The sequence below is a fragment of the Haliotis cracherodii genome, unplaced genomic scaffold (genome assembly GCF_022045235.1).
Source record: "Haliotis cracherodii isolate W230 unplaced genomic scaffold, xgHalCrac1.p SCAF_10, whole genome shotgun sequence".
Taxonomy (NCBI): Eukaryota; Metazoa; Mollusca; class Gastropoda; order Lepetellida; family Haliotidae; genus Haliotis; species Haliotis cracherodii.
This window is the reverse complement of record NW_027266265.1, coordinates 2,955,631-2,970,600: the sequence shown is the minus strand read 5'-3', so window position 1 is coordinate 2,970,600 and position 14,970 is coordinate 2,955,631.

Sequence of the window (14,970 nt, the reverse complement as noted above, 5' to 3'; positions counted from 1 at the left end):
ATGTTAGATTTTAGTGGTAACAATTATTAAAAATCACTCCATTTGATTATTGTGTACATGATGATAAAAGCAACTATTTTCTTATATTAATGTTGGAGGTACATGTAACTGCTTCCAGGCATAGCAGATGCAGGATGTGAGAAAGTTTGTGCTTCATCTTAGAAGTCTAACTTAAAAAATAAAAGAAACTAATTACATATAGAAATATTAGAGTAGAAATTGTTGAAAAAGATTTCTCTTGTTAAAAAAAGATTTCTTTAATGTTCCTTTGATTCACCCACCACCCTATTCTTTTTGTCATTGATTTAAAGGAAAAAATACCATATGTAATACCCGGTATGACAAAATCTCCTTCCTGGTCAGTATTAAAATAACTGGGAAACTCATTGAACCATTCCTGGTAGGTTATTGACATAAAAACGTTGAAGCTTTCATAACCGTTTTGCCAGCAAAATGTCCTCATATTTCTGGGGAGACGATATGGAATCTAAATGATATTATTTAATATGATTGAAATATTTAGAAAGGTTTCAAAATTATCAACTTAAGACAGATAACATATATTTAATAAATCCATTACTAATAGAGAACTGAACTTGTTATCTCATGCTCTGTAACCATTGCCATTAAAATTTGCAAGACAAAGCAACAGTAAGAGTTATCCTCCCTTTACAACTTGATCAAAATGGTCGTCTGGTCCTTGCTGTTGAAGGCCAAGTGGCTGAAGTTTCTAAGATAATATTTCTTTGAAAGACGAGAATGTGTAGGTAAGTCATACTACCTTTACTTTTTACCTTTTTTCTGTGGTTTCTATCAAGGCAGGTACAGACCTTTCAGTCAGTCCCTCCATGATGATCAGTTAGCCTATTACAGGTGTGAAGGGGACGAAGCTTTTTTTTAAACTATGTAGTTTCATATGCACAGCTTATTGTCAAAGTACATGTTTCTCAAAGGTTGTAAATGTGAATGACAATGTTCAGAAAACAAAACTCTCAAGATTCCTTTCATTCTTGAAAGCATAACATTTATGCCACTTCTGGTCGAGGGGATGTGAGTAATAATATAGTCAACAATCTCTTAACATTAGCAATATTGACCCATAGCATTCAGATTCTCCTCACAAGTTTGAAATGTTATTTACTATCATCAGCCAAGAAGAAATCTTAAGATTTCATTAATAGTAGATTTTAAAGGTGTTATCCCATTTCTGGTCAAGGTTATATGAATAATAATATAGTAAAAAAAAAATTTAAAATTAGAAATCTTGACTCAAAGTGTTGAGGCTTTGTCCACAGGTTTGAAATGATATTTACTGTCATCAGCCAAGAAGAAATCTTAAGATTTCATTAATTGTAGATTTTAAAGGTGTTATCCCATTTCTGGTCAAGGTTATATGAATAATAATAATATAGTAAAAAAATCTCTTAAAATTAGAAATCTTGACTCAAAGTGTTGAGGCTTTACTCACAGGTTTGAAATGTTATTTACTATCATCAGCCAAGAAGAAATCTTAAGATTTCCTTAATTGTAGATTTTAAAGGTGTTATCCCATTTCTGGTCAAGGGCAGATGAGTGATGATATAGTAAAAAATCTCTTAAAATTAGAGGGGGCACAGGTGGCCGTGTCGTCTAAGGCGCCGCGATTCACTGTGCAGAGTTGCGTCCCTTTGATCCGCCAGCAACCTATGATGGTTGGTTCAAATCCCGGTTCACCCCAATAATGCTTCTAGGTTTGTCAGCACCATCACTTCGTTCGGGCTTTCCTCCCACATTAAGCTGACACACCGTGATATAACTGGAATAATGTTAAAAGCGGTGTTAAACCCAACTCACTTAAAAATTAGAAATATTGACCCATTGCATTCAGATTCTGCTCACAAGCTAGAAATGTGCTTTGCTATCAGCAGCCAAGAGAAAATCTTAAGATTTCATTAATTGTAGATTTTAAAGGCGTTATCCCATTTCTGGTCAAGGTTATATGAATAATAATATGGTAGAAAATCTCTTAGAATTAGAAATATTGACCCATTGCATTCAGATTCTGCTCACAAGTTTCAAATGTTATTTACTATCAGTAGTCATGAAGAAATCCTCAGATTCCGTTAACTGAAGATTTTATAGGTGTTATCTCATTTCTGGTCTAGGGGATATGAGTAATAAAATAGCAAAAAATCTTTTAAAATTAAAAATATTGGTCAATAGCATTCAGATTCTGCTCACAAGTTAGAAATGTGATTTACCATCAGTAGCCAAAAGAAAATCTTAAGATTACCTTAATTGTAGAGTTTAAAGGTGTTATCCCATTTTTGGTCAAGGCAAGATAAGTAAGGATATAGTCAAAAATCTCTTAAAATAAGAAATATTGACCCAAAGCACTCAAATTCGGCTCACATGTTTGAAATATGATTTACTATCATCAGCCAAAAGAAAATCTTAAGATTCTATTATTTGTCGAGTTTGTAGGTTTTATCCCATTTCCGGTCAAGGTGATATGAGTATTAATATAGTAGAAAATCTCTTAAAATTAGAAATATTGTCCTATTACATTAAGATTCAGTCCACAAGTGTGAAATATTATTTACTATCATCAACCGAGAAGAAATCTTTAGATTCCATTAATTGTAGATTTTAAAGGCATTATCCCACTTCTGGTCAAGGTGATATGAGTCATAAAATAGTCAAAAATCTCTTAAAATTAGAAACACTGACCCATTACATTAAGAGTCTGTCCACAAGTGTGAAATATTATTTACTATCATCAACCGAGGAGAATTCTTAAGATTCCATGAATTGTAGATTTTAAAGGCATTATCCCACTTCTGGTCAAGGTGATATGAGTCATAATATAGTCAAACATCTCTTAAAATTAGAAATACTGACCCATTACATTTAGACCTTTGTTCATAGGTTTGAAATGTTATTTACTATCATCAACCAACAAGAAATCTTAAGATTCCATTAATTGTAGATTTTAAAGGCATTATCCCACTTCTGGTCAAGGTGATATGAGTCATAAAATAGTCAAAAATCTCTTAAAATTAGAAACACTGACCCATTACATTAAGAGTCTGTCCACAAGTGTGAAATATTATTTACTATCATCAACCGAGGAGAATTCTTAAGATTCCATGAATTGTAGATTTTAAAGGCATTATCCCACTTCTGGTCAAGGTGATATGAGTCATAATATAGTCAAACATCTCTTAAAATTAGAAATACTGACCCATTACATTTAGACCTTTGTTCATAGGTTTGAAATGTTATTTACTATCATCAACCGACAAGAAATCTTAAGATTCCATTAATTGTAGATTTTAAAGGCATTATCCCACTTCTGGTCAAGGTGATATGAGTCATAATATAGTCAAAAATCTCTTAAAATTAGTATTATTGACCCATTACATTAAGATTCTGTTCACAAGTGTGAAATATTATTTACTATCATCAACCAAGAAGAAATCTTAAGATTCCATTAATTGTAGATTTTAAAGGCATTATCCCATTTCTGGTCAAGGTGATATGAGTCATAAAATAGTCAAAAATCTCTTAAAATTAGAAATATTGACCTATTACATTAAGATTCAGTCCACAAGTGTGAAATATTATTTACTATCATCAACCGAGAAGAAAGCTTTAGATTCTATTAATTGTAGATTTTAAAGGCATTATCCCACTTCTGGTCAAGGTGATATGAGTCATAATATAGTCAAAAATCTCTTAAAATTAGAAATACTGACCCATTACATTTAGACCTTTGTTCATAGGTTTGAAATGTTATTTACTATCATCAACCGACAAGAAATCTTAAGATTCCATTAATTGTAGATTTTAAAGGCATTATCCTACTTCTGGTCAAGGTGATATGAGTCATAATATAGTCAAAAATCTCTTAAAATTAGTATTATTGACCCATTACATTAAGATTCTGTTCACAAGTGTGAAATATTATTTACTATCATCAACCAAGAAGAAATCTTAAGATTCCATTAATTGTAGATTTTAAAGGCATTATCCCATTTCTGGTCAAGGTGATATGAGTCATAAAATAGTCAAAAATCTCTTAAAATTAGAAATATTGACCTATTACATTAAGATTCAGTCCACAAGTGTGAAATATTATTTACTATCATCAACCGAGAAGAAAGCTTTAGATTCTATTAATTGTAGATTTTAAAGGCATTATCCCACTTCTGGTCAAGGTGATATGAGTCATAATATAGTCAAACATCTCTTAAAATTAGAAATACTGACCCATTACATTTAGACCTTTGTTCATAGGTTTGAAATGTTATTTACTATCATCAACCGACAAGAAATTAGAAATCTTGACTCAAAGTATTCAGGCTTTGCTCACAGGCTAGAAATGTTATTTACTATCATCGGCCAAGAAGAAATCTTAAGATTCCATTATTTGTCGAGTTTATAGACTTTATCCCATTTCTGGCTGAGGGGAGATGAGTAATGATATTGTAAAAAATCTCTTAAACTTAGAAATATTAACCCATAGCATTCAGAATCTGCTCACAAGCTAGAAATGTGATTTACTATCCGCAGCCAAAAGAAAATCTTCAGATTCCGTTAACTGTAGATTTTATAGGTGTTATCCCATTTCTGGTCGAGGGGATATGAGTAATAAAATAGCAAAAAATCTCTTAAACTTAGAAATATTAACCCATAGCATTCAGAATCTGCTCACAAGCTAGAAATGTGATTTACTATCCGCAGCCAAAAGAAAATCTTCAGATTCCGTTAACTGTAGATTTTATAGGTGTTATCCCATTTCTGGTCGAGGGGATATGAGTAATAAAATAGCAAAAAATCTCTTAAAATTAGACATTGACCCATAACACTCAGGTTCTGCTCACAAGTTTGAAATGTGATTTACTATCATCAGCCAAGAAGAAATCTTAACATTCCATTTAGTGTAGATTGTATGATGATATTGTGTATAAAATGTCCTAGGTTGATTATGACCTGTGAACATCTGTATAGATCGATGTATTACCACCTTCCATGGATATGTGTATTTGTCTATTTCTAGACTTGCTAAAGCCAAACTGGGGAAAGTGGAAATTGATAGTTTATACTGAAGGGTTCATTGGTCTGTTGAGGGCTCAAACAACTGAATACAGGCGAGCTACTGCTAGCACTGACCTGACACACTAGCCATAAACATGTCACAAGATGATTCCCTAATTACTACTGACTAGTTGTCTGTTCAGATCTCTTACTGCTCAGGAGATTGTTGATACTTGAATTCCAAGGAGGAACTATCTCTATGAAGGGTGTGAGAACTTCAGTGTAAATTTAAGCAAGGTCATTCGCTCATATTGTTAATGTTGTAGCAGAAAAAAATAATTTTACTTTACTTGAATTATTTGAATTATACCTTGCTTCAAACCATCCATTCTGTCATTAGCCTTGAATATGTACAAACCCATGTAATCCTGTGACACATTAAAAGCTGCTTCTTCAGCTCTCATTCTGTTTGATAAGATATTGATATGTTGTCGTATTATGTTCACGTCGCTGTCAGGGCGGCACCAAATAAATTGCGTGAGAATTCACCAATAAAAGGTAGCAATGCTCTCTTGGAGCGAGTTTGAGAACCAACAATTTGACCTTGAAGAATAATGTTTCTGATCAAAGTAACCCCTCCTAACATGTCTTTGAAAGTGTCATCATGTACGCGATAAGTAAAATTCAATACAGCCCTCATATTTTCATCACAGGACATATGATTCGCCTGAAGACTAATTCTTACTAATACTTTGTGAACTCCTGAAGCAAAGACAAAAAGAAACTATTCTGCCTGACATAGATTATCAATATGTACATTTTACCTCAACATTCAAGTAGATCTCTACATTAACTATGGTAATAAGCAGTACTTCTTTGTTCTCATTTCATTTGCCAGGTACTATACTCAACAACAAAAGTTCCTGTGACACCAATATTTTAGTGTATTTTTCAAACAAGTGAAGTTTGGTTTTCAATATTGTAGTACATGTATGGAATCTAGTCACAAAAACGCAACTGCTACAGAAAAGCATGCATTCGATGCAAAAGTTGACTTTTATGCAAGCCCCATGCATTTCACTACCCAAGAATGGGTATAAAAACATGTGTGTTAACTGGATTCCATGTGCATTGTTTAGCATCGTGCTGACAACAACCACTCAGAAAAACAACAAATTTACGCAATTATTCCACATTACGAAATGCCCCGCTTGTCCGAAAATGAGCGCCTGTGAGCAATTTGGTGTTTATGGCAACATTGGCAACAGACGAATGCAGTCAGAGACCATCCTCGCAGTGGCAGGCCATGCGTAACCAATAATCGACAAGACAACTGGATTTGAACAATACACCTACGAAATCGATTTCAGCCAGCAACAGTGACTGCAAGAAGCATCCCTGGCCTTTGACAAATATCTTCACAAACCGTACGTCACCACCTCAGATGTGCAGGGATTGTCGCCAGAAGACCCACCAGAAGTCCCATTTTGACAGGAAACAACCGTCAAGCATGTCTACACTGGTGTAGACAGCGTCTACGCTGGACGGCCATGCAGTGGGGACAAGTTCTATTCACTGACGAGTCTCGTTTTCACCTCAGCCAAAGCGATGGACGGATTCGTGTACCTACGTCAAGGTGAATGTTACTTCAATCGTTTTGTTATGGAAGAAGATTGGTTCGGGAGCGGCAGCATTATGGTATGGGGTGGGATTACAGCAAGACAGAGGACCTGTTTGATAGTGGTAAAGGGAAATCTCATTGGACAGCGCTACCGCGACGAGATCACTGGCCCTGTTGTTCTACCGTTTTGTCGTCGTCATGGCCCAGGCATTACCTTTCAACATGACAATGCCCGGTCTCATATTGTTCGACTTGTTCAGGATTCTCTTCAACAAACCAACGTAATTGTCATCCCCTGGCCAGCTCACTCCCCTGATCTCTCACCAATCGAGCACATATGGGATGAGATGGATCGGCGCCTTCAACGTCAACCACGTGTTCCACAGACACGGCAGGAACTTCAAACATGCTCCAGCAGATATGGACAGATATCCCACATGACTTTGTGCGACGCCTGGTATATTCCATGAGACGAAGACGTGTTGCTTGCATTGCAGCCAGAGGTGGACACACACACTATTGATTTGTAAATTGACATTTTGGCATGTTCATGTTTTTTATGAAATCACGCATTTTCTGAAGTCAATCAATCAATCTTTATTGTATGAAAGGCCATTGGCCCATATACACATTCAGATAAACAATATCATTTACAGCTGTACAGCGCATTATATAATTATTGGATAACCAATATGATGCTTGACATGTAATAGAAGTATTGTAATAACAGTGGTAATAACCACAGTGACAGCAGTAGTAGTATGAAATACAAAAGGAATACAAAAGGAATGGAATGGAAATATGAAGTTTTACGTCGCAAAGGCTTTCAGCCATAGCATGACGTTCAATACAAAAGGATCTATCAGTAATATACTCATCATGTCATGACAATTTGACAATTTAAATGTATATGCATTTCTAGTAGAAACAAACCGACAAAAATGAAATGTAGATACTCCTGATCTAGATGAGAAAGTTTCAAAACAACTAATTATTTCTGGACATATCGGATTTACTAAGTAATTTACTACGCACTCGTAGACTTTGATAGATGTATTGTAATATCTTAGTTAATTTTTGACTAGGGATACCATTAAAAGATAATATTTTGTTCATGGAATAGTGGTTCTTAGTGATATCAGGCATATATTTCAATCTTAGGTTGTCGTAAATTGGACATATAAACAAAAAGTGTAATTCGTTTTCAATATGGTTTTCGAAGAATGGACAAAAACGCATATCCTTAGAAATAGAGGAGAAGCGACCCCTGTTGCACATCAAATCATTTAACCCTAGCCTGAGTTTAATAAATGTGTCTCTAATTTTTCTCTCTGTTATAGTATGCAGGTAAACCTCTTGTGTTAGACAATATTTAAAGGTTTTATAGACGTCGTAGCGTGTACTGTTATCTAGTGACGACCTCCAGTTTTGAGTAAACATATCAATTGCTACCTGCTTAAAAGAGCTAAGAAAATACATTTTGTCTCCAACGCTTTGATTTAGCCAAACATATCCAAATCCGTGAGAGAAGAGTAAATGCTTAATGTTGGATGCCCAGGTTACGTAAGCAACACTATCATGATAGACAAGCATTTCGTAGCATTTTCTTGGGATTCGTTCCCGCGACATCTCTGTTATTTTGAGCCAGTATCTGAGTAAACGTAAATATGAACAAATATATAACGGGTATCTACCACATTCGCCATAGACCATATGACTTGGAGCTGATTCAGAAACATTTAGTATGACAAATTAAACCATTTGAACATTTACAGGAGTCTTTTATCTGTTGCAAACAGCAATTGTTTCAGATTTGGTAAAAAACATAACTTTGCATTAAATCTTATTTAATGTCACAGGAACTTTTGTTGTTCAGTATATATTATTACTTATGTGGCCTCGACCAGAAAAAGGGAGAACACCTGTAAAATCTACAGTTAATGGAATCTTTAGATTTTCTTTCAGCTGATGATAGTAAATAACATTTCAAACTTGTGGACAGAATCTGAATGTAATGGGTCAATATTTCTAATTTTATGAGATTTTATACTGTATTATCATATAATGGGTAGGTTTCTCAGCAGAATAAAGCCAATGGATAAAAACGATATCCGTTGGGGTCATATGCGGATAGAGATGCAAATATCAAAGGTCAAGTTGGGACTACTTTCACTGTTTATAAACAAACATGGCATCGCCCTTGTCATTCAGCGATCAGAATCTGGAGAAATATCAATTACTATGTATTTAACAAGCCAAGGCTCGCTAAATACAATGTTTATTCCTAATACAGGATATTTACCATCCCCAAACACACTCGCGTGATAACCTCTATTTATCACTCATATCACCTCAACCATAAGTGGGGGCGGTCGGGTAGCCTAGTGGTTAAAACATTGGCTCGTGACGCCGAAGACCTGGGTTGATTCCCAATATGGATACAATGAGTGAAGCCCATTTCTGGTGTCCCCCAGTGATATTGCTGGAATATTGGTAAGCAGCATAAAACCATAGTCACTTCCTCGCTCAACCATAAATGGAATAATACCTTTAAAATCTACAGTTAATGGAATCTTAAGATTTGTTCTCGGCTGAAGATAATAAATAACATTTCGCACTTGTGAGTAGAATGTGAATGCAATGGGTTAATACTGTTAATTTTACAAGATTTACAAGACTCATATTGCCTCGACCATAAATGGAATAATGCCATTAAAATCTACAATTAATGGAATCTTAAGATTTCTGGTTGGCTGCAGAAAGTAAATAACATTTCACACTTGTGAGCAGAATGTGAATGCAATGGGTCAATATTTCTAATTTTAAGAGATTTTTGACTTTTTTATGACTCATATCACCTTGACCAGAAGTGGGATAATGCCTTTAAAATCTACATTTAATGGAATCTTAAGATTTCTTCTCGGTTGATGATAGTAAATAGTATTTCACACTTGTGGACAGAATCTAAATGAAATGGGTCAATATTTCTAATTTTAAGAGATTTTTGACTATATCATGACTCATATCACCTTGACCAGAAGTGGGATAATGCCTTTAAAATCTACATTTAATGGAATCTTAAGATTTCTTGTCGGTTTATGATAGTAAATAATATTTCGCACTTATGAGCAGAATCTTAATGTAATGGGTCAGTACTGCTATTTATAAGAGACCTTTTACTATATTATCACTCATGTCCCTTTGACCAGAAATGGGATAGCCCTTTCACATGTACAAATAATGGAATACTTGTAGCTGATTTTTATTAATTATCGATTAGATATTTACCCTTGTATTACTGTAATTAAGCCGTGCAGAAGCGTCATAACACATTTAAAATTTATTAACTGTTGAATATTTATAATTATTTTTAGCTTTTGAAAGTGATTAGGACCACAAACTTAGCAAATATTGAGGGAGGTCATGATTGTTACTTTTCTAGGGAATATTATACCAGTAAGTGTGTTACACAAGGAGTGTCAGAATTCAGAAATTCTTGTATTTACCCAGTGAGGGTGAAGGTAATACATGGATTCTTACATGAGTTTTGTAAAACAGAATATGTACTGTTTTTATCCACGTTAAGCCATGTAATGCCAATCGTCAAGCACGGGTACTATCTTATTCCGTGTATTTTACCTTCCGCTGTCTGGGGTGCGATTGGTTAGCCTATTGGTCAAAGCGTTCGCTCGTCACGTCGAAGGCTCGGGTTCGATTCCCATCATGTGTTCAATGAGTAAACCCTATTTCTGGTGTCCCATGCCATGATACTCCAGGAATGCTGCTAAAAGCAGTGTAAATACATATTCACCCACTTACTCACTCCTTCTGCAGACGTCTATCCACTAGACCACTCAGGCAGTTGATTTCGTGTAGAAGGGGTCCCCAGCAACACATGCTTAATTTTAATTGTCTTACTAGGTGACTTCATGGATCGGAGGTTCAAGGTCCTCCGACGTGCTGGATGTTTGCTTATAATATCAATCACTATTTTGCTTTCTGCCCATGTGGACAAACATTTTACTGCAAGAACCAGTAACAGCAAAGCTGACCATGCAGGTAATATTCCCATGATCGGATGGGGAGTCCGGCTTAGAATCGTATAATGAGAGGCGACTAACGAGCCTCGGGTAGTCAGGTTCGTTATTTGGTTGATTGCGAGACATCGTACATGTCGGCGTGGGACGTTGTTCATACTTAAACCAATCGTTTATTTACATGTATTTATATCGGGGTACATGACACACAATTAACGAAGTCACTATACAAGCATGCCCACCCGGTCCATCGATTGTGGTGCCCGTGAAGACCCGGGGTAGAATAGGTCTTTTCAGCAATCCATGCTTGCCCTAAAAGGCGACTATGCTTCTCGTAAACGGCAACTAACGGGATCGGGTGGTCTGGCTCACTGACTTGGTTGATGCATGTCATCGTATCCCAAATGCATGGATCGATGCTCATGATGTCTATCACTGGATTGTCCGTGTTGTCTGGTCCAGACTCGATTATTTACAGACCGCCGTCATATAGCTGGAATATTGCTCAGTGCGGCGTTAAACAACCAACCAACCAACCAACCATCGATTTTCGCCTAACATGACAAGCGAAGCGATGGGTATATTTTAAGCAATGCCCAACATAGACATACACAATGCACTGTCCATGGATCATCATGATTTTAGGATAGATATATAAATATATTATTTCGACTTGCTTCAATATATCTTTCCTTTATTTCAAATTGAAGCTGCCTGGTTCCTAAAACACTATGGAGTAACTCTATACTCCTTTCTGTTAGGTCTGGTTTACCGGTGCATGCATGCGTGCATGAGGAGTCATATCCGTCTTACCGCTTATATCTGTTAGTTCTACATTTATATTTATACATTTATTATAAATTTGCACACCAAACTTCTGAACTTGCATTACCTGCATCATGTATATGTGATAGGGTTAAGTTAAGGAGGTATTTGAGGTTACCACTAACTTGTATATGTGGGTAGAATGCCATTCTGAAACAATCGTCAATATCAAGCTTGGATACTTCTTAGCATGTTTCAAAGCTTACATTGGTCTGCATCTACAGCATTCTGAAGTATGTAAAATATAATACATCCGATACAAACCCTCTATCGTTATCTATCGTTCTGAGTGATGTATAGTTTATATCCCATATACATACTCCCCCGCGTCTTTCATTTATCATGATGTATATAACATGTCTGATATACAACACCCCGCGTTTCATTCTGAGTAATGTATATTTTATGTCCGATGTACCTGTGTACTTCCCCGTAACTTTGTAAAGAAGAATTATAAAACACTTTCATCTTGTGTAATTTTCGCCTCAATCTTCTGGCAAACCATATACAATTAACCCATCGAACTAATTAAAAGAAGTGGAAAGAGCTTGTCTAAATACAGAGGCAAGTGAAATAATTGTTTTGAAATTATATAAATATGATTTCTCACATCTACTCATGTGTGAATTACAAGGATTCCATTCAGCACAGTTACATTAAATAAATTAATGAGGATACATGTTTTGCATTTCTATTCAGATCGTGGGATTGGAGGAGACCGCACGTTAAATTGGCCCACAAACAACAGAATACTGAAAATTGTTTACAGTTACAAACAAAACAAAATCTAAATGGAATGCATAATGTGTCGGGGCTCTTTTATTTAACGGCCACAATCCGAAATATTTCATAAACCCCTCGAGTTACCGCTTTTACTTTTGTAATATGGCCGATTCCATTACATTCTATACACTATTGTGACCACAATGTGATGTAGAAACACATCCTTGATTTCAATTATTGATCTAATTATAACATAATTTGTTAAAAGAAATATCGCACAGACACTGTGACATTTGTGCATAAATGTGAATTGCCGCACAGAAAGGCGTGTGAATATTTGTCAAGTACAAAATAACAAAATAATAATAATAATAACTAAAGATGTTTCCAATTTATAGTGAAGAATTTAATGTGCGTTATTTATTTGGAATGGGACATGGAATATACAAAAGATCATATTCAGTACGGTCCCCCCCAAAATATAAACTAAATCATACTCCGCATATATATCGCCATGTGTTTTAGAGCTAACCGAAAGCATTACCGCAGTAAATGGGGTTTTGCGAAATTGTGGACTGTTTATCCCAGTTCTGGTCGTATCCCAGTTCTGGTCGCTACATCCGTGCACCTTTTATCGATTATAATCACCACTTGATTTATGTGTTAGATAGACACAACGTGGCGCACAAGTTAACTAAAAAGTCAACCCAGTGTATAGCGCGTAATCGGGGGAAAATACGCATGCACATACATTTATGGTTTTGTTTGTTGTTTTACCGCCCACCCAGCAATATTCTAGCTATATGACGGCGGTCTGTAAAATAATGGAATGTGGACAAAAGTCCAGTGATTGACATCATGAGCATCAATCCACAAAATTAGGATACGATGATATGCATCAACCAAGTCAGCAAGCCAAACCACCCGATCCCGTTAGTCGCCTCTTACGACAAGAATTGCGCTTCACAAAACTATTGAGCAACCCATATATATATATATGCTTGTCTTAAAAGGCGACTATGCTTGTCGTAAAAGGCGACTAACGGGATCGGGTTGTCAGGCTCGCTGACTTGATTGATGCATGTCATCGTATCCCAATTGCGTGAATCGATGCTTATGATGTCAATCACTGGATTGTCTGGGCCACACTTGATTATTTTACAGACCGCCGTCATATAGCTGGAATACTGATGAGTGCGGCGTTAAACAACAAACCAACCAACCAAAACTATATGGGACGTTATGGATTTTAATTATTGCTTACATTTAGATTTAACATTTTTTCTCAGTTACCAACATCGAGCTCAATCACAGGCGCGTACAAGAGTGAGTGAATGAGTGAGTGGGTGAGTTGGGTTTAACGCCGCTTAGAGCTGTTATATCACATTGTGAGGGGAAAGCCCGAAGTGATGCAGCTCTCAGACGTTTACCTCTTTGGTGAAACCCAAGAGCAAGGTATCGTGCTGACAAACCTAGAAACACAAATCGGTGTGAACCGGGAATCGCATTCACGACTACAGGGCTCTGGCACGCCCAAGGGACGCAACTCTGCACACCGAATTACTGCGCCTTTGACGATTGACCCAGCTCTGCCACCAATTGATATATATATATATATATATATATATATATTCCTTCCATTGGCCACTGGGTGGCCCAGTCGACGCAGAGTTGCGTTCCTTGGGCACGCCAGAAACCTATGACTGTCGGTTCGAATCCAAGTTCGCCCCGATTATGTTTCTAGGTTTGTCAGCACCATATCCGTGCTCGTGGGTTTCACCGAAGTGGTAAACGTCTGAGGCCTGCATCACTTCGGGCTTTCGCTGACACGCCGCGATATAACTGTGATAGTGTTAAAAGAGCCGTTTAACCCAACTCACTCACTCACTCGATCCAGTGGCCACTCACGGGAATACTTAGCTGTGCGAAAGATGTACATCTTTGGATACATAGGTCTGATACATTTTAAAAAATCCTTTTAGTACATCAACGTATTCCTGTGCATGGAATTTTCCAGGGCACTTGTCATGCCCAAGCCCTTCATAAAATAAATAGAATTTGGTACAAATAGTTTCTTTATGTGATGTTACATTATTTATAGAGGTGCATATGACTCATTATTCTCTTATGGACATAAGGGTGTTGCTGCGTGTATTGAATTGAAAAAAACCAAAACCAAAACGAGAAACATGTAATCAATTTCGTAGAGCAAATTTAATTCTGTGAAGAAGTTTCGTCAAATACAACTAAGGGGTTCAATTAAGGATCGGTGAACATATTATGTTATTCACATAATTGTTTTGATCAATTTTCGACCATATTATTGTGAAAAAGTAGATATTGTAACACAACACAGTGTTCTCTTATCATTTTAGTATTTTTATTTTTTTAGTATTTTAATTTTAAATTCGACAAACATTTTCAAACCTCATTAGTGCCCCATTTGCATATATGGACGCACCCTCGTCACTGCAGAACATCCGGGCGTTTTGGATGCATTTCAAATGTTAATACAATAGCTATACTTGTAGCGAAACGAATATTATGATTTAATTGTGAAATCATTGAGTCAGTTTAAGAAGTATGTGCATCATTTAAATTTAAGGATTGAGAAAATTCCCTAAATGTAATTGTAACGCGTAACCATGTAAAATGGCACAAATATACACTTGTTTTGGACTCTTTGAACGTTTAATAGTGTGTCATCGGATCCTACTTTTACATTGGACGAGTTGTTCTCACAAA